The 23,701-nt window shown below is 38.6% G+C and overlaps 1 long non-coding RNA gene across 1 annotated transcript in view; it reads right to left on the reverse strand.

Moving 5' to 3' along the window:
• The window catches only part of LOC145421675 (uncharacterized), a 63,501-nt gene that overhangs the window by 21,327 nt on the left and 18,473 nt on the right, over positions 1 to 23,701 (reverse strand). Inside the window, exon 3 of the long non-coding RNA XR_013903034.1 lies at positions 22,324 to 22,459. This is a non-coding gene — a long non-coding RNA (uncharacterized LOC145421675). The remainder of the gene's footprint in view (positions 1 to 22,323; positions 22,460 to 23,701) is intronic.

Consider the following 23,701-nt stretch of genomic DNA (forward strand, 5'->3'; position numbering starts at 1 on the left):
GATACTTACAGGTGAGAGATTACTTTAATAAAAACATAAAAATAGAGGAAGACAAAATCCATCCTATTATAAAAATAATTATACTGGCATATAAAAGTGTTATTCCAAAAACAGTGTCTACCCTATACAAATGTTTGATGGAATCAAGACAGGAATCAACTGTATATGTTAAAGTAAAATGGGAAAGAGAGCTGAGTGAAGAAATCACTGAGAGGGTGTGGTATGAAACATGGAAAGAACATAAGAATACAACTCACTCATTGAGGTGGAGAGAATTCATCTGGAAAAATCAAATTCGCTATTTTATTACACCTAAGATTAAAAATAAACAAACCAATACACAACAACAATGTTGGAGGCTGCGTGGATGGGATGAACCAGACCATACACACATTTTCTGGAAATGCAGAAAAATTCACACTTTCTGGGTTAAAATTCACTCGGCTCTCTGTGATGTATTAGGTTATATAATTCCTAGAACCTGCCTTATTTTGTATCTAGGGTACTTGGAAGGTACTGTAGATGTAAAGGATCATTACCTGGCTAAGATTCTTCTTTTGGCAGCAAAGAAGGCCATCACCAAAAACTGGCTTGAGACAGAAACACCAGGAAAGCAGCAGTGGGTAGCAATTGTGGAGGACATTATGGAGATGGAGAACCTTACATATAAACTGAAATTAAAGGAAGAACGCTTTTTGAAGGACTGGGGAAAATGGTTGACGTACAACGGAAGGGGGAAAAAAAGACTGAACTGAATGGAGATGGGCATACAAAAAAAAAAAAAAAGTGAAATGAACGATGGAAATGTTTGACGCCACAGGCATGTTTCCTTTTTTTCTTTTGTTTTACTTTATCTTATTTTTCTAATTATTATTCTATATGTATTTATATTTTTATACATATATATATTTGTTTGTTTCTTTTTCTTTCTAATTTCACTGTCTTGAGTTTGTGACTCTCTTTGTATTCTGTTATTCTGAAGAAACTGTATGCGTAATGGACAGGTGAGTTGTTCAAATAAATAAAATAAAAAGTAAAAAAAAAGAAGAAAAAAAAAGTAAGTATTCAAGTTCAACATTCAACATATAAAAGGCCGAAACCCAAAAAATAAATTATTGACCAGCATCCCTGCTGCCCGCCATTTGCCTGCCTGGCAGTCTGACCATGTCTGCAACTGACAAATAGCTCCTGTTAGGTTTTTGTGTGCTTTCCTTCAACTTAGAAACCTCACTTGTGTTCAAGCGCTTCCTCTGGCAGCAGCTTTTCAAGCAAGTAAACAGAAACATAATGTTGATCTGTAACATTATCCAGCCTGTAAAAGTGTTAAGCTGTTGACCAACCTTTCAATACAACACACGGTACTACATGATTAATAATATCACCTGGCTCAATGTGCGGCTCCCAGAGGAAATTAATTTCTGAATTGGAACACGTTACCCCAACGGTGAGGAAAAGCTTGTGAGGCTCGCGAGTTTCTATTTACCAACCTGTTTGTAGCCTCACCACTTCACATTAAACCGCAAATGTTGTAGAGCATAAAAATTATGTTAATGTCAAACTGACACAGCCATTATTTTCCTGCTATGCTGCCTGCTAAGTGGAGTCATATTGATGCCTAAATGACTTCTGAGGGCTCATTTTGTGAACAGAGGTAATTCACTACTCACAAGGGAAGACAGACAATCAATCAAATTTTCAAACTCCCCTTTGTGCCTGACTTCCGCTATCTTGACAACACAGTATAAGATCTGTAGAAGAATGAAAGCTGACAGATCGATTCGGCTGTTAAGAAGAAACTTCTTCCAAACAAGTATTTTCCCCCTATGTCTTCCCTCCTTAAAGTATAGCGACAAAAGCAACCAATGATTTCCTCCCGTTTCCTTTGTCATTTGATGACGCAGCATTTTCATAGTTTTTTTTTCTTATATACATGGCTCGGTGTGACTGAATGTGACGGTCTGGTTTTATGTGTGGAAAAATCCATTAAAAAAATCCATTTGGCTAAAGTCTAAAGAAAAGTATAACATGACAGGAGAGACCACATCAAGATATATGGGGAGCAATCAGACACATTCTTCAAATTAATACAAAATAAAATAAAAGTGTTAGTTAAACTCTTTTAATCCTGTTGCACTCTGTTACTTTAAAGTGATTTAGTGACTGGAGGGAAAAAAGTGTCACCAAACGTTTGTTCTGATGTGCCCAACTCATAATGTTTATATGCTTATATGAAACGTTTGAGGCTCATATTAAAAAAGTCCTTCTGATGACCTGATTAGAAAGCTGAAACTTCAAAATCAAGTCAGGTTTCTGTTCAAAAACAAGCAGTGCAGCTCTTCTGTGGTACTAGCAACACTTTTATCAAATGTGCCCTTGGATTTATTATTGGAGTCAGTCTCAGCGCCCAACAGTGTTTAGAGATATGATAAGATGACCTTCACTTAGCTCAAACAGAGCACCAGAGACTTCGCATTTATGTACCAAGTAGTCCTTTATAAAGAGTGTGTTATTGGTTATACTATTCATGCTCAAGCACTCAGTACCTGGGACATGCCTCATAGGTTTCAGGGCTCACTTAGGTTAAACAAATATGTCTCTTAGGAAATTCAAGGCTTCTTTTAAGTTTTATATTCTGAATTATTTTCATAAGGGGTCTCTGTTTACCTATAGTGGATGCAGAGAGACACAGTGAAGTGCATTCTCTTTGCAATATTTTGGAAGAAAGAGCACGAGATGCCGTTATGGACAAAGCAGAGACTTTAGTTACACCTGCGCCTGCTCTCGCCGTGCTTTTCGTGCAGCGTGAGACCAAACGTGGTCCTGCATGACAAATTACTGCTTGGATCTTATTACGGAGAAAAGTCAAAATCAATAGCAATCGCTCAAATTTATGGGCTGCATCGAGTTAAGCATCAGGTAGGTCAGAGCCTTTCTCGCAGTGGGATTTTGGAGAGAGGCATATCTTATTAGGATCACTGATCTCGAGTCTCTTTCCTGCCACCAGGATGAGTGTGGAGGTGCCATTTTTGAGCTCGTTCAAAAAGCTGGGGAGTTTTTCCATCATTGGAGGTCCTCACCCCTGTGGTACATGATGGGAAGGCAGCTGTAAATTTAAACCAACAGGCAGCAAAAATATTTAAGGTAGAAGCTGTCAGAGATACCACTGAGCCAAGAGGGGCGTGACGCAGTTATCAGTGCGATGATCTCCTGAGAGAAACCTGTCATTCCTGAAGAGGGAGACAGAGAGTCAGAGTCACTGGAGGAAAGACGTTTGGTAGCAAAGCAGCAAATCACTGTGAGAAAAACTGAGAAAAAAGGATGTCTGACAGATGGCTAATGACCCGTGGTATGGTTTCTTGGCAGTGCTTCACGCTCTTTGGAAGAAAACTGTTGAGCATGTATCAAGTGTGTTTGTGAAGACAGAAAAATAGTGTTTCACTTGAATTGCAGCAGAAAAACATGTATGACTGTTGACACCACTGCTTCTGCTCTGGCCCCAAAAACCACATCAGATCATCCAGTGGGTGGGGGGCATGAGACGGGGCCTGGGATGTGTAATGGAGCAACTGGACACAAATGAGAGATTTGGGTCCTATATACTCAAGATTTTCATTCTCATGCAGAGATGGTGTTGTGAGTCATCTAAAATAAAGGATATATCAAAAAAGAAAGTCATACAACTCTCAGCAGCCTGGACACTGCAAAATAAATGCAACACATAAGCCCAAAATGTCTGAGGCTGCTCAGTGTGTGAGTCCCTGGAGTTGTCGTTGCACTTAAAGTCGTAACGTTAAAAATCTAAACCCGCAGCTCTCCTTTTCTTTATGTTTTTTCAGTCTTTCTTGCTCATATATGAAGTCGAATGATGACGGTGACTCAACACACCAAGCAGTCAGCTGAAGGTTGGAGGGGAAAATAATTGTCAGTGGTGGAAAGAGCGCCGAGGCAGATGGCTGTATACAAAGAGGCCTTTCTACCAGTGAGCAGAAGTGCCTCGCGTCACAACACTAGCAGGAAACCATACCAACACCAGCACCACCAACTTGCCCCTGGGACTTACTGTATGCGTGTGTGTGTGTGTATGTGGGAGAGAGATTGGTGAGGGGGCTGGAGGAACACTAGGAAAAAGGAGGGGAAAAGGAAATCAAGGAGCCTGGAATGTTTAATGAAACCAAATATCCTGCCTCTAGTCTAAAAATAAGTGGAGCAACGAGCACATAAATAAACAAAAAATATGTGTGTGTGTTTTGTCTGTTTGTGTGACGTATAGGCCCAGCAGTGAACTGTATTGATTTGCCTTGCTTATTTGAGCTGAAAACGAATATTGTTTGCCCCCCACTGCCCCCGTTATAGCACACACACATCAAGTGGTGCGCACAAAAGCATGTAGAGGGGAAAAGTCAATTTGATTACAGGAACTACTCGCTGCTGTATATGCAATTAAATGGTAGAGTGGGTGCAAGTAATTAAATAGTGAGCTGAAACTTTACTGCTGCATATTTTCTGCAGTGTTATTCTAAGAGTATGTGACTTCTAATAATTACTAATTAGTCAGAGAAACTATGTCTCCATTAAAGTTTTTCACCTCGCTGAAATAAAATTTTATAAAATCTCTATAGCATTGCATGCCTGCCAAGCACAATATACATATATGGTTAAAATGATGCAGGTGCAGGAAGCCGCTCACTAAACTGCACACATTTCAACATTACATTTTTCTGTTTTTAAGAAATCGCAACCTGTGGCAGACCTCACTACTTCTAATAGTATCTAGGCTCATTACTTTGGAGTTTATTTGCTCGAGTTTCCACATATTTGCTCCTTCAGTGCAAAAAAATACAATCATAAAAACCGTGGATTATCGATAGTAATCATGACATTGTTTCCCAGTTTGGTCATTGAGGGCCAAGGTTTGGATTCAGAAAGCCTGAGAACGACTCAAATAACCTTAAGGAAGTTAAGCTTCTCCAGGTAGTGTTGATGTGTTTTTGTCTGAAGTCCTCTGTATGCCATAAATATGTATAACATTGCAGCTATTCTTGTGTCTTTGTATTCAGAGCAGAAGATGTCCTTAATGCTTCACTGATTTGCCTTCTGCCTGATTGCTTGGATGTCAAGAAAAGTGCAGTAGCCCCATGCTGTAATAACATAAAAGTTTACGTCAGTCTTAGCTTGAATTCCTTGTTTGCACTGACCAATTGTTGGTAATTTAGGGTAACACTGGTGTAGTAGAGAATTGGCCGATTTTCTGCATACTCGGTCCAGGACGATGATTAGCCACTAAGTCTCACAAGTAACAGAGAATGAGCCGGTCCATGTCATGCCTGCACATGCAGTTGCACAATAGTGGGCTGGGGTCCCCTGGTGGGAGGAAGTGAGCTGCAGCAATTCAACAGCAATTCAGCTTGAAATTACTTACAGTTACATATTTATATATATTTAGTTTGCGATGTTACTCATTACTTTGAACTAGCTTTACAGATCTTGTACTGAAGTTTGTGTCCCAGTGGCGGATGGGTCACACATCGTCTTTAACACGTTGCACATGACTGGGTAGCAATTTATAACCAACAGCTTGTGTTGTTTATGTTTTTTAAATAGAAGTAAATACAAAACTCAATTTTGTATTTAGATTTTAGATTTATGATTGAGTGGTGGGATTTTCTGGGTTTTAAATGACACTCTTGACTTTGAGAATGGCTGAACAAAATATTGGTAGCAAAATCCTCACTGTGAATGAGGAAGAAACAAAGTTCTCCAAAGTCCCCCACAAATCCTGTACAACAAACATAATTAGACACTTTAACGAACTTTACTCAACTGAACGTGTCCAGTTGAAAGTAACTAAGAAAGGGGACGTAGCTAAAGCTAGCCAGAGCCCAGCCACAAGCCAGCAGCCTCGGTATGAGCAACAAGTGAAAAAGAGAAAAGAATTAATCTCCTATTATGTGGTGAATTTCAAAACATGCTGGATATTGATACAAGTACACTTGTTTAGTTATATTAATGTGTTGCAGCTCCTTTGTTTGGTGGGGTAAACTACGTAAGCGGAAAGTAAAAGTGGGTGTAAAGCAATTCATTTAGGGCTCATTATTTGTATCTCTTTCCAGTCACAGATCACTTTATTTCCAGATTTTTGAATGAGAGAAGATTCTGTAACTCACTGCTTTTTTAAGGAAAGTTTGATTTTATTATGAAAATAAAAAATTGCATTAAAGGAAAGATATTTTTGCTTGTATATGCTGTCAATTACAGTTAGTTAGAACAGAAATTGTAAGTATTCAAAATGTAATTTGCCAAGAAAATTGCAATCAGTGCATTTCTAATATTTAAAAATCTGAGGAATAGCCTATTTCTTTATTTACACATGGAATAATAGCATGTTATCAGTATTTTTTTTAGTAATGTTTGTTTTTCAGTTGTTAAAAAATAGTTTGTGAATCTCTAAAACTAAGAATATTGAGCCATCTTACTCATATTTCAGTCACTTTGTTTACATAAAATATTTCTTGCCCCCATTTGTCTCTGTCATCTGGCACCCTGAATACTAAGTGGTGATATTTTGTGTTGGCTCTGAAGGTTCAACTTGCTGTCTACACGGCTTGTCTATCCTGACCAGGAAGGGTGTAGCATTCACGTCACGCTGGAGCAAAGGTGGAGATGAGAAAGAATCCACTGGTCACGACTTCCATTGAGTTCACAAGTTCAGGATATGTTGTTAAGCAAACATGCACAAACAGAACAATGCTGCACGTTTAAATCACGCTGACGGGACAAAAGAGAAAATAATACTGTGACAGTTACGTCTTTATTAACAATCAGCTCATACCCACAAAATCCCTCCTGGGATTTTGAGACAGGTAACCATACTGTGATACGGTGTGTGCTTATATGTGCGTGTGTGTTTTTAGGAGGTGCCCAGCCACCTGGAGCGGGGCAGGTATGATTAGCGATGGTGCCAAGACACACATAAGATGCAGCCACTCTGTCTAGCGCAAACACGCCTGTCTGAGCTCAGATCAGACGAGTGTGTGTAGGTGCACATATACCTGTACAACTATCTGCGTGAGAACCAGTTTGACATCAGAGCAGGGCCAGTCGTCTCTTACAAACACGCACACCGTGTGTCTGTCCAAGGGTTAACCTAGGCCTAAGGTTAACATCAGGTTAAGATTAGGGTTGGCATTGGCTTTGTTAGGTGCTTAGTTGTGATACCTAAAATCAGATGTCAGTAAATCTCTGTGGAGAGCCAAATGTGTGCAATTAAAAAAAGAAAACAGAAAAAAGTGAGAGAAAGTACTTCACACTATCTGGGTTCATCCAGCGTTGTGCTCTCTCCTCGAGCTTTCTGTCACAGCTCATTTGTGTTTGCGAGTTCTAACTGTTCATTTGCAGGTATGTCCCGTTTTGTGTAGTTCATCAGGCTGGTCTTTGTAAGCTGCTTCATTTGTTTAGTTGCCATTAATTTGATACACTGGGTGTATTTTACATCAAAAGACGTGTCGAACATGTTCTTGGTGTGCCCCGGCTGAGGTGTCGACTTTCAAGTAATGCTGAATAGGAGGAGGCAGAGATTAAGATTTTTTTTATTTGGTTTGTTAAGAGGCTAAAAGAAATGACTGGGTTGTAGAGGATTGCCCGTGGCAAGAGTGGTATTTTAAGACCATGATGTCAGATTTAAGAAGAAATATTTAAAAGTATAGTCAATCATTGAACGTATGTTTTTACAGGGAGTGTAACTGTTTAACACATTTCCCATACAGTGCATGAAACAGAAAACTACAGTATACATTTTAAATATACAGAAATACATAAAATAGATTCATTACGCTTTAATAAGAAATAATTAACTCATTCACTGCCATTGACGTCTATAGATGTCAATTTCGTTTTTCAATGGGAGGGGCTAGAATACAACCTCGGGCAGCTTGTCAGTGAATTTTATTTTTTCATATATTTGTAAATAAATTGTTTTGATAAAACATAACCTTTCTCAGTGTTATTTCTGTTTTATAGAAGTGAAAAACTATTTTATATGTTAGAGGTGTCACAAAGCAAGAAATATTAGTGTCAAAGGCACTTTTCTGCTTTTCTCCCTTTTTTTGGTCAAAACAGGCATTTTTGGTGGAACCCACCTCTCTTCTACAGCTGATTACTAATGAATGGAAAATGGTAGAAACAAGCTTTTTTTTTTGGATGAAAGAAGAGAGTCTGTTCTTCATTTTGGTAGGTTCAGCGTTTATATGATCATAACACACAGTTTTCTGTGGCTCTTCAAAAATGAGTAAAAATGCTCAAAAACCCTGGCAGTGGGGAGTTACCTGATTTGAAAATGGCTGGCAGTGAATGAGTTAAAGTAGCGGGCAAATTTGCAAAAAATCAAAACATACTTAAAAGATTTTAGGGGCTCATGAAAAATGTAAGTACAATTGTGAAGAGATTGAAAAATATATATATTTTAACTTAAGGGTGACTCATGAATTGCATGAGTAATTACACTAATTACATGATTGCTGCAAGTAGAGATAATCCTGTGACTAAATATTATAAGTAAGTGCATTATTATACAGCATTTATCAGCGTGTCAATAATAATAATAATAATAATAATAATTATGATACATGATTATATATAATTTTAGTTCATAGAATTCAAACAGTTATGAAAGGGCTCGTACCCTTAAAGTTACTGAAATAAGTAGCTGAAAGAAGTGAAAACAGGTCTTTTTTATATGAGCTTGTTTCCATCACTGTGAAAAAATACATCTGCAAGTCAAAATTCTGAGTTCAGAATGTTAAAACTCTTACGTTTGAGTCAGTACAAGTCAAGATTTTGAGATACCTAACCCGGAAACATTTGCAGTGCACTCAAATTCCACAGAGTGACCACACGCGCACTAATTTAAACCGTTCACCTCAGGGTGGTGTAAGACACAACCAAATGGTCTTCTTGGTGCAGCACAGCCCAGCCAGGCATTTTATTCTGAAAGACAGTGTCTCTGCGTAGTTTGTAGTGTTAATAGAGAAAGTGATGATAGCAATGTTTTTCTTTTTCATTGCATGCACTTAGAGGGGTTAGGTTATCTGAGCCAAGTCACCTGAGGCATGTTCAACGTGATAATGATGCGGTGTATTAAAAACGTAGTGCACACAATAGATCCACTGCCATAGATACTGTAACCCTGTTTTCAGTGTGGCAGCCTCACCATTCAAATGAAGGTCCTGTTTTTCATAGACCTGCTGTAAGAGGAAGCGTCTTCATCTGGATTTTCTTCAGAAATGCATAAACATTGAATATGTATATAATGTTTAAAATCAAATATTACAAGAAAACATCTGGATTTGAAACATATCTAACCAGCTAAGAGGTCGGTTACAAAATTATATTTGGAAAATATTATTACATAAGTGATATCAAGTGAGTGTATTCTTACAAGCAGCGCTTTGCTGCTGCGTTTGAAAATCTTAAAAAAAAAAATTGCGAACACTTCACAAAACGTAATTTCATTTTTCTCTGGTGCGGCAGCAGAGGTCACATCAGTGAGTGCTTTCAAATTTCATTTCCTTCACCCGTGGGTATATAAATAAATGTGCTTATAGTGAGACTGTTAGCAATTTGGTAAGGCTGACCCTTTAAACAGCCCCTGCCATCTTCTAATAAATCCAGGCATACAGCCGCCATCCAAAATACAGACGTTACACCGCTCACACAAAGATACGTGAACGGTGCGAGTGTGAGCTTAACGTTTGGTTTGCAGTAAAAAGTGCCGTTCTGTTTGTACTCTGCAGCTCGCATACAGTCACCGAGGCGTCATTTCTCAGCGACTGACCCCAAATGACTTTTGTTATTTGGAGATTTTCCATTTGAAAGAAATGAAATGCACTATAAAGTATCTTCAGCTCTGAATGTTTGCTGTTATATTAACAGTTTATTGTATCATGAATCAACAAAACATGCTGTCAAATAAAAAATACTTTGAAGTCCAGGCACAAATCACTTTAATTGACTAAAGCTGACATAGCAGGAGGGGCAAAAATATGAAATGTATAATGTGACAGTATGTAAAAAAAAAAGAAAAAAAAAGAGTTTACACAACAAACATGAGCTCCACATTTAACTGATTTCAGCAGACCGCTGTTCAGATAAGAACGTGTGGGAGAGCGTAAACACCCAGTCAGCATATAAACACTCGAGCTTTTTTGCTCTGAAGTCCGCCACAACATAAACAATAGGGCAGTGGGATGGCATAACCCTATCAGGATGAAATGGGGGTATTTTTTAAAAATCTTTTTCACTGATCAAATATGAGCTGGTGGAAATAAATAAAGTTAAATACATCTAAATGGAAGTTCAGGTCAGCATTAACTGCAAATCTGAGTGCCTAAGTTGTGCTTGTGAACTTCACTCTGTTTTAAAATGAAATGACTTCATGAATTCCATAAGTTAAAGGTCAGAATTACACTTCACTAGGTACGAAATCCCTTTTCAACGCTTAATTCCCATTCCAATAATATTTGCATGCCATAGGCCTGTTCAGTCAAAGACACAAGAGCCATCATTATCTCATTTAAGTGGCTGTACCTTCCATTCTTTTCAGGTGCCAATAAAAGGCAAGTTTTATAAGAAGCGCTGTCAAAAACCCTGTTAAAAGAACTTTGATCACAGATTTAAATGCCTGCGCATCTAGCGGTCGCACGCAATCCAGATCACCAAGTATTCGGAGAGATGGTTTAACATGTGCGGCAGCTGAAGACCAGAAGTTTGTCCCTCTTTGACCTGCAAATGCTTCGATTGAAACTCTTTTCATACTTTTTTTTTTGTTCTTTTAACCTCCATTTGTCATCATTATATACTGGATGTAATACGCTTTCTTATTCATTCCCGATATTCCTGTGTAAACTTTGAGCACTCACTACGTTAGAAATCCAACTTACAGTAACTCACTGACTGATGTGGTTACATGACTGCTTGTTGCCGTGAGTGTACCAGTGTGGTCATCTTTAATCATCACAAATGGACCAGTCACATTTGCGAAACATGTAGAAAGACTGGGTTCTTTCTAAATGACAAAAACAACAGGGAGCGTTCAGGGCCCATAAAAAAAAAAAAATCACTGTGAATGAGCTAGCTGAAAACTGTGCTCTCGCTAACCACTTAGAGGCTGCAATGCTACAAGGTAACGCTAGCTAAGAGTCTAAGGTGATTCAGTGTAGCTTTAAACGAAGACAACGGCTGCAGTTATCGGTGCATCGTGCAGTTAACATTTCTAAAGCATCACAAAAAGTGAGGAGACTTCAAATCCTACGAAGACTTCATGAATTTGTTTGCTTTCAATCTGTCCACAATCTGTCCCGCTGGATCTCCTCTCATCCTCTGTGTCCCCTCCTTCCTTCAAACCATTAGAGACAAAAAGAAGCCATGAGCTCATCGATCATACTAACCTCCTGTGTGACCTCTTGCCAAATAACAGCCCCCCCCCCCCACATTTAGAAAAGCAGGTCTGCTCCATGCTGCTCTTTGTCTGCGCTCTTCCTGCGTTTCTCAGAGCAGCATTGTGAGACTCTCAACAAGTGGCTCCTTTAGCCGTTGCAGCAACAGCAGATCGACGTGTTGAAACATACATCCTGCTCTAAATGGAGGTTTGGTTGCAAACAAATGCAAATAGAATTTTTGGTATTTTCACCAGATATCACACTGTTAAACAGCAAGATTATACTGATGTCACTTTTCCGGAAAGATAATTTCGAGCTGAATACCTGTTTCAAATGAGAAACTTCCAAAGGTCTCATTTCTCTCCTGCGGGGCACTGATTTATTGAGAACACATGAAAACTCTTCCGCTTTCATATCACTGAAAATATTTACAGTTAGGGGCAATAATTGCACTTCCCGACACAAGAAGACAAATGCGTGAGCTGTTAACGGCAAGAAAATACCGATGAAAATACCGTGGGTGAACATTAGAGGGAAAGAAGACGTGGAGAGCCAAAGTGTTAATTTCTCACAAAAGAAACGAGTCAGGGGTACTGATACGTTTTCTGTGAGGTAGGAATCCAGCTGTAAACAAATCTAAAGTGGGTGTTCAAGTTGCAAAGAATATATTTGCATGATAAGAAAGGACAAATCATGACGCACATGTTAAAATGCTGGTGAATTTAAGTAATTCTGGAGCTTTTGTTGGACTCACGAGCAAAAGGTCACACAGTTTATCGATAGCTGCCGTTTAATTTTGCATGAACTGTTATGAACTTTTAGCTACGTATAAAAATGCAAATGAATTCAGCCACAGAAATGTTTCGCAACTGCTGATTAACGATAGATGGACAGAAATGATGTGTGTGAGCGCTGAAGTTTTATGGCTTCGGTTTTAAGGCAGATATTTGTCGAAGGAGCAAATATCCGTTGGAAAGAGGCATCTCCCAGCAGAGGAAGGTTGTGACTCATTCACCTTGAAGAAGAACATTGCTGGCGGCTGAGTCACCGGGGTCACACCCTTACACACCCACCAGCCACTCAACCGGTTTCATTTCACACACACACAAATTCAAGTATTACAACATGTCTGTGCTTTGTGGGAACACGTGCGTTGTGTGCGATAGTGGTTCATTCAAATCCAAGTTAAGTGTTAACGTTAATATTTCTCTTCTGTAAAAAAATACATTACAAATAAAACCTAACAAACCGCCGATGGATTCAGTTCTGACAAAAAGGGGACATCTGTAAATATTAAGCTGTTAAGGCGAACGGTATCAGCAATGTGTGGATGTAAAGAGACGATTTACATTGTTCAAAGTAATAATTAAATTTAAACTTTTGTGCATTTACTGCCATATTTTTGCATGCGCTCTGCTTTTGTGTGTAAAAAAATGCAGAGAGAAACTGTAAATGTTGATGTGCTTAGTGCTAATTAACACACTTTTAGACAAATTTACAGACCACATTAACAATTATAAAACAGCAATAATTTATTTTTTATTATTAACGTACTCAAACTTTAGCTAGCGCTATACATCAGAAAGTATTTGCTGTCTTAACTTCACAAAAACACCCAAATCAGCTGCTTTTAATGCTAATGCTGAACTGCTGGCAGTTTACACAATCATTGTACACACTGTACACATCTGCACTACAGCCGCTACAGTATTTTCAGTAACCTGTTTTTATTTATTCTGCTCTTTTTATTAATATGATTTCCTTTATTTTTATGCTTTAGATTTTTTAAAGTGTTATGTTATATGCAATATTTGCTTCACTACATGCAATATTGTGGGGGCTATGAACCTAAGAATTGCATTGCCGGTATTGATGTGCCATTGTTACACGTATATGACAATGATAAAACTTGAACTTGGATTTACGTGTGCAAAGGCATAACATGGATCGAGCATCCTGTTAGCTTGTGATCCACATTTTTAGGCTACACTGGCTTCAAAGTAGCTGGATAAAACTACAATTTTTCACTGGTGCTACAAAAACAACTCTGACATTATTTAACAAAATTTGAAAAATCACATTTATATATTAGGAAATTGTTTTCCAGCGTACATTGTGGAGACAAAGGAATCGGTTGGTAGATGAAATTCAGAGCTGGGCCGACTTTACTCTGTAATCGTTAACAGAAGGATGTTCACAAAGCCTGAAACAAAAGCATGCTGGTTAGGAAAGAATTAAATGTTAATAAACACATTCACGAACAGTGGAAATGCACAAGCTTGTATTTAAACTCTCTGTACAAACATTTTACATGCAAATTATCATTCATCATGTTTTCTGTTTCGTTTTTTTTCTGTACTTAAATCATGGAGGTAAGATGAAGATAAAGGCCCAGCTCTCTTCAAAAACTACAAAAAGGTTAATAAAGCTAAATTCATTAAAAAGCCATTACCACTGCACTGCCATATATATTTAATATAAGTATAAAATTGATGCCCTTTCATCTCTTGTGGATGTCATTACTCTGTGGATCTTTGTTCAGTAATTGCAGTGAGTCTGTCATCTTTGGCTGATAGATCAGGCCGTCCAGTTTTTTGTAAACCTGTGTCACAGATCCTGTGTCAGAGGACGCAGCATATACATCCTCAATTACTGCAGCCCACATGTACTTGTCTTTATCCAACCGCTGTGCCTCTTTTTTGGATCCCACCTCAGACACTACTTTTTAAATTTCTTAGTCATGAATCTCGTGAACGTCACGGCAACCTGCCCGGCCTCTCGCCCTGTTATAGATGGAGTAGCATGCAGCCCCACCATGATCCTGAGTAGGATAAGTAGATGAAAATGGATGCATGGATGGTTGAAAATGATTTTTGCTGCTTTTGCTTTACAGCAGCAGCCTCGCTTCTCTGAAGCACTGCACCACCCTGTCCACGCTTCACCTCCAGGCTAACATATTTCATTGCATAGATGAACGGAGGTGCAGCAGCTCATGGTCGAACATTTTTCCAACATCATACACTTTCCTTTCATCACCAGGCATTAACATTTGAATGTAAACCCCCTCGGCGCTGTTTGAGATCAGAACGAACAGATTCTCCTGAGGGTACGCTGTTATTCACTGCGGCGCTCCTCTTACAGTCAAACTGTAAACCGTGAGTGTCATCAGTGTGAGCGTGTTGAAACCACTGACCTTGAAAGACATGCTGATTTGTACTAAATGTTAATGACGATCAAATAGAAGCCTGTCATTAACTGACATTTTTGCCTCTTTCAAATTATACACATAAATGGCTTGGCTTGTATTTGTATAGCGCTTTACATGTATGTAGCAGAAACATCCAAATTATTATTTGTTGTTCGTCTTGTACCACTCACCCCTCTGTCAGCATCTTTTAGCTCCTTTCTAATGCAAATGACAGTTACAACTGCACCCTTTACATTTGAGACGTTTACCCCTCAGCGTACAATTTCAGACGAATTACATTGAAAAATGGTTAAATATCAATGAATGCTTGCTTCGTCATTTCATTTTTGGTCTAATATTTGTCATAAAGGCTCATTTAAGTAATTATTTAGACAGATATACATATATAGAGAGAATTATTGTTATTATTGTATAGGTCAATACCAACCAAACTGCAGGTTTCTTGTATAACTGGGACTTTGCAGCTCACTGCGGTGGTCCTGTAAGACAGATAACTGATCCAGCTTCTATTTTATTGAAACACAGCTTTTGTAATTTGGGTGTACGTGCCTACTCTCCAGGTCATGTAGACCAAAATGCTGTAGTAAAGTAGCAAAACGTGTGTGTGGGAGTTATTTTTTGATTCATTACACTATCAGATAGGCTAACACTAAAGGTGTTTTGAAATATTTAGAAACAAACTGCAAATGAAACATGAATAAATCAAAGAAATGCCTTGTATTTGTGCTTGTGTCTCGCAGCAATTTCTATTGGGCCCCCAAATTTAACAGGCTTTATAAAACATAATCCGCCTTTGACTCTGCTTGTGTTTTCCCCTTGGGACATTAGGTAAGTGGATAATTCTAATGTTACATTTATTTATTTATTTAAATTACACTACTAGCAGGAGACCTGGGGTTTTCCCCACCACACAGCCTTTATTAGTTTTAAGTTCCTGATTGCCAAGTTTGGGTTAACACTGTAAGCTGCTTTGGTGCTTCATGGTTCGACTCCTCTCTTGCAATCAACATAATCCAGTCTTAAAACCTTATTAAATTTATAAATCATCATTTACTGATGTGATTGTTCTTTAGATGAACCACAAGTGAAGGAAATCAGGCCCAGAGCAGAGTCAAAATAGTGACTCTGCAAAGAAAGGTTTCCCTCTCAGCACACACGCCTACATTCAAACACATGCAGCTCAAGCTACACGCTATGAAAGAATGCCCGTGTGAAGCAGACTTTCCACATGGTCGGCTGGCTCTTCCAGTAACCGGATGGCACACTTCCCTCTTTTCCATGGAGGGGGAAAACTGAGGGTAAAAAGGGTGTGGACAATTAAAATAGACATTTCTCATGCTGCACGAGCAAACAATTTGACTCTTCTCACTGACAGCTGTGGTGGACAAAACTTGCAAAATATGCTCTACTGTTGCTTAGCCTTTTTAAATAAGATAAAGCACAAAGTGTGACTTCCAGTTCAAAGATGACGAGCTCAAGTGTCGTGAAAATCTGCCATAGGCTTAGCCCCAAAGTTAACATGAAGGAGTCAGTCTGACCAAATGTTCAGTTGAATTTCAATTCAATTTTATTTATATAGTGCCAAATCACAGCAACGGTTGCCTCACGCTCTTTATATCGTACAATAATACAAAAAGAAACAGAGAGAACGCCAAAAACCTTATGACCCTTACTGAGCAAGCGCTTTGGCAAGAGTGGGAAGAAAAAACTTCCTTTTATGCACAAAAATAAACCTATGAGCCTCCTCAAAGGTCTTAAGTTGTTATTTTATGTGAAAAATGTGTAAAAATCACACCAGTAAACCCACACCTAGCTTCAAAATGATCCTACAAGCATGCGAGTATCTGTTTTTTTCATATAAGCTAGTTCAGAGTTTCAAAATGCCAATCCTCTTCTTTCCAAATAAAAATAAAACAACACAAATTTCTTTAAGAAAAAAACTTTTCGGAGGATCTGAACCATTATTCCCAAACAGCAATCTACGCAGAGTCAAACACAATGCAAATACTTTCTTTGTTCCTGTCTTTGTGCTACCAGCAAACAAAGCACAGCTCAACACCCACAAACACAATTTCAAACAACAGCTAAATTACAAATGAGAGAAACAATCGTGTGTGAAGCGAAATTAAGCCGTGCATGGCTGCATTCATAAGGCATCATTTGCACCACACCTGGATTTGCCACTGAAAAGCAAAGTAACGTGGAAATTATGGCCTCACAGTGAAGATGCATATGTGCACAGGTAAGACAATTCCACTGCAACAAGCCAGCTTGTACATAGCCAAGTAATAGTGTCATCTGGCATCACAGGGTTGTGTTTTTGTTAGTTTTTACAGGGGGAGGTTAAAAAAATGTAGAAAACGGGTCATAAAAGTGAAAAACAGTAACCATGTGCATGCAGGTTATTACTGGGCTCTTTCCTCAAAGGTTTTTGTGTTTTCTAAATGAAAGAAAACATCACGAAAACAAAGGTAGTCTGTGCAACATAGCAATTTCAGCAGTAACAATATATGTCCCTGTCAGTACCAATGTTCCCACATCAAGTATACGTAGACGACAGGGCTGCAATCTGGGGCTCGAGCCTGCTGCATCTCTCCCCTTTTGCCTTGTAATGAGGGCTGACTCAAGCAGTGATTAACTGCGATCTGGCTTACGTTAAACACCAGCAGCTTCGCTAGCTTCAGATAAGGATTAAATATTTTAACATGGGACTCTAAGGTGGAGGCTCATTTGATTCACTTAGTTTGTCAAGTCTGTTCATGAAAAATACACCCAATTAGATGGAAATGAATGAAGAACCCTGAAAAGTACACCCAATTATAGAAAAATAAATGAACATCTCCAGGAGGGAAACCTTGTTAGTGTAAAATGAGTAAAAGTCTGTCCGAGCTGATGAAAGTCATAGAGAGCTGCAGAAATCGTGACTAATCCCTGACAGCTTATTTTGTGAAGTCGCCCAGGGTGGAGATGGAGATTACAGTGAAGCAAGAAGCAAACAAAGCCAGTGTAATGCTTAAACACATAATGAGATGGATTTTTGCCTCTCGTGGCTTGTAAACCCAACTTTTAAATTCACCCTCAACTCTGTACAGCTCAACAAAACGCGAAGCACGAGGCCTGTAAATGTGGCTGCCAAGACGCCACGGTGCCTCGGCACCGGGATGAGCAGACCTCCCAAACACTCGTGTACCTGGTGCATCACAGAGACCACAGCGATACGAGCACCCATGAATATGTATAGGCGTGTGTGTGTTTTTCTTATGTATAGAAAAAAACCCTCAACAACAAGTGGCTGTAACTCAACACAATGCAAAAACTGAAATTCACACAGTGAGATTGGTTCCAGGTGCTGTTGGCTCACTGCTGTCCGCTGCCAAAAGGTTAATGGTTGGATCATTTAGGAATAATAAAAAAAAGTTGTTAAGTTTGTCATATTATTTAAACAAGATTGTCCAGACGTGAGTTAGTCCTACTGAAATGTTTTATTTATAATAATTCATTGTTCAAGGAGGAACGCTGCTAATTATTTCAACCTTACAATCAGTTTTTTTTGTTGTGTTTTTTACTCACCACTGTGAAATTAACTCCCAAAATCATCCTCTAAACACACACAAAGATAAAATTAAAGATATTAAAAATATAAAAAAATAAATACAAACGTATAAAACTGATAAAACTCTGAGAATGGAGCCTAAAAGTAAAATCATAATCTTAAAATCTCAATTATAACAAGGTGCAGGACTGTCCTTCAATGAATGAAACACACCTGAATATGTTTATACTCACAAAAGCCCTTTTATTAAATAAAAAAAATGATAAATCCATAAAAAATAAATAAATAAAAATATACCCTCTTATTATTTAAGCCTTGTGTTTATCACATAAAGCTAATTTAACAAACTACTGTGAGAAAGAAATACTTGGTTGTGGAAACATTGCTAAGAAATCTAATACACGAAACACGAGAGGCCAGATGTTTAGGGAGGCTGGGAGGCTTTTTTTTTTTTTAAATATGAAATTTCTTAACATGAGAACATTACGTTGATTTAATCCTTAATTGCTCAGGAGCAGAAACTCGAGTAGGTATTGTAAGTCGGCATGTGCAGTACCTACTCAGAGCTTTCTTTGCTCATCTCTCTTACCCCTTTACTTTCTTACTTTATTATTAAGACGATGAGTATATATAGTTAAATATGACTATTGGGAACACCCAGTTGTCATAAACCAGAATTTTCCCTTTGTTTTATCACACATGATAAGGATTGTGTGTGTTTTCCCTCTTTGTTTGAAATCAAACTCCTCTCAGCCCTGAGCTGGAACGCAATATTTAATTCACCTTTTTGTCAGTGTTGAGTTTCACGTCTTGGGCGAATGCAAATCAGGTACTCTTCACATCCAAAACTGGCATTCTGTATTTTATTTACCTTCACCATATTAGCGATGGCTAGAGGGCAACTTCAGCACATAATTAAGGTGAGAAATTATATAAAGATTTGCATCCAGGTTTCCCTTAACCCTGTGGGTTTAACTCCATTTCTGTTTTGAGACGTATTCATCCATCTGCACTCTCTTGATCCCCAGTCCAAACCACAGCGATGACTCATGGGTAAATGAGCTGAAAGAGGCGGGGCCCGTGAGGCCAGAAGGAGGGCGGCAGAAAACGGACAGATTAAGTGAGAGGGAACGGTTTGTGGCGGCGAATCACAGAGATGCAGTTAGAATGAGACTGCTTGCGGGACTTGGAGACGCATCAGGCGGTGCAGTTGCCTAGAATAACAGAGTCTGTCAGGATGACGAGCATGGATGGTGGTCCCTACAAGTAAAGCCTTTAATAGTAGATCCTTTTCCAGAAAACAGGGAGAGGAGATGGATTTCATTTTAATTCTGGAAAGGTTTTGGGAGTTCATCCAGTGTACATCCACAGAGGATACTAAAACACTCTCAGATGGATGAGAAGTAGGAAACACTACTTTCATTCACATTTATCAGAAGGACACTTTGGTTATTTATATTTTTCTCCCCGACACAACCTCACTATTCTCCTACCATGGACACTCTTAAGCGAACAAATGTGTATTATTCTGCAGATAAAAATAGTCCCCCAAGAATACGCCAATTCATTATATGTTCTTTGTGTAATTTAAGAAAACACAAGATTTATTAAAACTGAGTGCAGCTGGGGCAAGGACATCAGAACGGTTGAGAGTTTCACTGTTTATTATTTAGTCAATTTTAAATACTGGTGCTGGCTAATGTTCGCTGTATTGGGTCTTAATTTGTAGGATAGAATAGAATAGCTTAAAGACTGACATTTCAAAAGAGTAAAAAGGCCCTGAGGGGAAACCCATGGGCTGGTTGTGATGAACAGAAGCACTAAATCACTGACTTATTTAGGTCGCCAGACAAACACACCACATGCAGCATTCATTGAGTTTCACATTTAAGCTTAAAACAGGAGAAACCTGCACGAAGATGAAATAATTTTGAATTGCAAAACAAAATAAGGTAGCTGTAAACGCATCTTGTTTTTCAATCTTTCGAAAGATAAATCTAGTCTCCATTTAAGACGACCGTGACCAACAACAACCCGGTGATGCTGTAGATATTTTACTTTAGGCAAGAAGAAAAATAAAGAAAGCACTTTACAAGTATCAAGCTGAAGTTAAGGTGAAGGGTGTAAGAAGAACATAGTAGCTGAGATGTTTTTGACTACCAGTGTTCAAGCATCCCCACATGGTTTCAGTTGAGCGCTGGCTGTCTGCCAGTCCACTTCACCAGAGGCACCACCGTCCAGACCAGAGTCGTCTCTGCTAGCGAGCGTCCAAATGTAAAAATCTGTTTCTGAGATAAACAGCCTTTGAATAGGAGGGCAAAACTAACTGCTAGATGAATTCAACCATGTGGGGTTTAAGTTTGTTAAAAAAAAAAAAAGTAACTGATTTTTCTTTTCCTTTTTTCTGCCAGCACAGCTTGGACATTTGTTTCCTGAAGCGACGTCCACTGACATAAATAGCGACTGAAAAGACCTTGCAGGGCTAAGCTGCGAAAACTGGCCTTTCTTTCTCGTGCTGCAGTGTCTGTATGTTGCATGCACGCAGCATATGGAGCGCATTTATCCACTGCACATAAACAGTGCTGCGCTTAAAAGACGGACGTACTTAAAAGAATGAAAAGGTGAAGATTTTTAGTGTGGCTTTAAGAAGAAATATGGAGTTGTTGATAAATAGGAAAAAACATGATAAATATATGTGATTGGGGGGGGGGGGGGGGGGGGGGTGTCACCGTACATGTAAAACACAAATAAATCAAAATAAATAAACGAGATTGAGGAAAATTTTACTTCAAAACGGAAAAAAATTGGTATGCTGAATGCATACAGGAGGTGAGATCTGCTACAAAAGACATTTTTCTATGAATTTCCTGTGAGAAAAAAACTAATAAAAAACAAGTTAATCAAGTAATCATGAACTAATCATCCTGCACCTCAAATCAGTTGGCTTTTTTCCTCACTTCTGCCCGCGTCGCCTCTCTGAGGTTACGGTTCTTGTCGTAGAACAAACTGCACAGTTCAGCTGGTCAAACACTGCCCTGAAAAGGGCCCGCCCAAACCTTTCATTAACGTGAGTAATGACAGTAAATATGAGTTGATAATAGCAGAGTTCAGGCAAACATGACTCACAGCGTGTTGGGAATAACAGATGTCCGTTTTGATTAAAACGTCTGCTTATTGTTTGTTGTGTTGCTATTATCTCTTCATCTTTTTTTTCTTTTTTACGCAAATGTCTTTAACCCTTTGAAGCTAAAGCCTGAAAACTGCTACATGAGTCATGATGTATGTTCTTATTTTGCTTACAGCATATATTCTAGGTCCACAAATTCAGCCCTCATAACTATTTAAAACAAAACAAAACTTGTATTTTTACTACAAACTGATGGGAGACATATCCACTTTGTACTGCATGCTTTTATTTTAATAGTGCAGCATTCACAGGTATGTTAACTATTAGTTCATTCCAGTAAAATATTTTTAATGTAATCTGAAAGATTTTCTTTTCTACAGAAACAGTCTTACTAAAAGAATTTAGAAGTTGAAGCAACCCCTGGATTTATGAATATTTTGGATTATATTTTTGAAGGATAGAAAAAATATTCTATATAAAAATCAATGTTTAGTTGATCGCACACAACAAAGCAGAGGTACGGGACAAAAACAATTTTATTTGAGTACAGCAAAAGCTTAAAGTGACAATTTATGTGGGCTTTACACACATTCACACGCACGTCTTCACACTTTTTTTTAACCTCCATGAAAAAGTCTTGAACCAGGGGGAAAAAATGTTTAACAGTTTTAATGGTCTTGAACCAACCTGCATTGTCCAAACCTGCCATGTTGTATTTGCCATGTTGTATTACAACTGCAGCCAATAAGAAACTCAGTGAGTGACTCATGAGTGTATTACCATTGTTTTGATTTGTCTGTAATTTTTAACAGAGTTCTGCAGTTCACTGACCTCGCTTCTGAAGCACAGTTCATATTTCTCCCCCTGAGCTCTCGCTCTGCCTTTGAAATAAAAGCAGCATGTAGCGAGGTCGACTGAGGTAGCTACGAGTCCTTCGTTATTCAGAGAAGGATGTACTACTCACGCATCTGTGTGTGTGTGTGTGTGAGAGAGAGAGCCTCACCATCTGGCCTCTATCCGCAGCCTGAGCCGTGGTCCTGCTGACAGTCATGACCAGCTGGCTGACTGGACAACTGTGCATTTGTACCAGAGAAGACCAGAAGCAGAAGGAGGCGGGTTACTGCGACGTCTGACCCGCACTGTGGGAGGAAAAAAAACAGATTTTATTTAAACTTTTATTAGATTTAACAACTTTAATCATACAGTCCATTCAGCTATAAAAAGCAAATCCAGTATATTTACTGTTATTGCAGCATGCTCTTTTCTTTCATGTTAGAATCACAAAATATTCCTTTAATATTCTTTTATATGGCACACACAGCAGTAATGCATTCATATATGTCGATGTGGATGAGTAGGAGGTATGCGGTGTTACTCAATGTGCATTACTTAAGTGCATTTATGTTTTATTATTATGAATAATTTTAACCGGGTCTTATGGGAGGTGCTATAACCCCCTCACCCCACCCAGGTCTTTGGTGCCAGCCATAAAAGGCATTTCAGAAAATTCAATTTACTTTCAAAATAAATCTCATTTGCTAGTCTGAACATGTGTCTTGCATTGTGGGAAAAATACAACATCTACAGTAATAACAGTGATGAACAAAACACCCTGAATGAAGAAAAGCATTCCACTGCTTTAATTCCATCTTATTCGGTTACTTTACCGACAAAGGGTGTTACACTGTATGATCAGCTTACAGGGATCACACTTCACCTAAACAAGAAACCCACCAGATAAAATCATTTAACTACATAATTAGACATAAGCAATTCATCTGTGATATTGTAGCTTTACCCCATAAAACCTCTGTACTTGTGTTTTACTGTGATTTCTGTGTTATTTTATACTTTTATTCTGGACTTAGACCTGCGTCCATAGACCGCTTTGCTTTAAATACTTCACAGCTTCCTGTGTTATGTGTTGTCTGTGGCACTCAGCACATTTTCATACTGAAAACACACAAATCTGTGAAAACTGGTGCAGATTCATTCAGATCAAACACAGTGATCCTTGAGTGTTTTTAATATATGCCTGTTGTGGTGTAAAATACAAGAATAAAAATATGAGACATCCGCTGCACACAGCTGTACTAATTTAAGCGATGGATTCATGGCTGCTTCTGATCATATTAAGGATTTTGGTGAAAATTTGGTGGAAATAAGTACAAAAATGGCATTTTTTGTTCTTTTTACTGCGTCATCTATGTAAAGGATTCACCCCTCACAGAGTCTCAGACAGACAGAGCACATGGAGCAGCTGTCAGTTTGGGAAGTAGAGGTCTGCTACATTTCCTCCATATTCAGCCCTGGATGAGATAAGAGGGCAAACCAGGCACACAGCAGTAAAATGCAGAGGACTGAGACATCCTGTATGCCTG

This window comes from Astatotilapia calliptera, chromosome 18 (genome assembly GCF_964374335.1).
Source record: "Astatotilapia calliptera chromosome 18, fAstCal68.1, whole genome shotgun sequence".
In the NCBI taxonomy this organism is placed as follows: Eukaryota; Metazoa; Chordata; class Actinopteri; order Cichliformes; family Cichlidae; genus Astatotilapia; species Astatotilapia calliptera.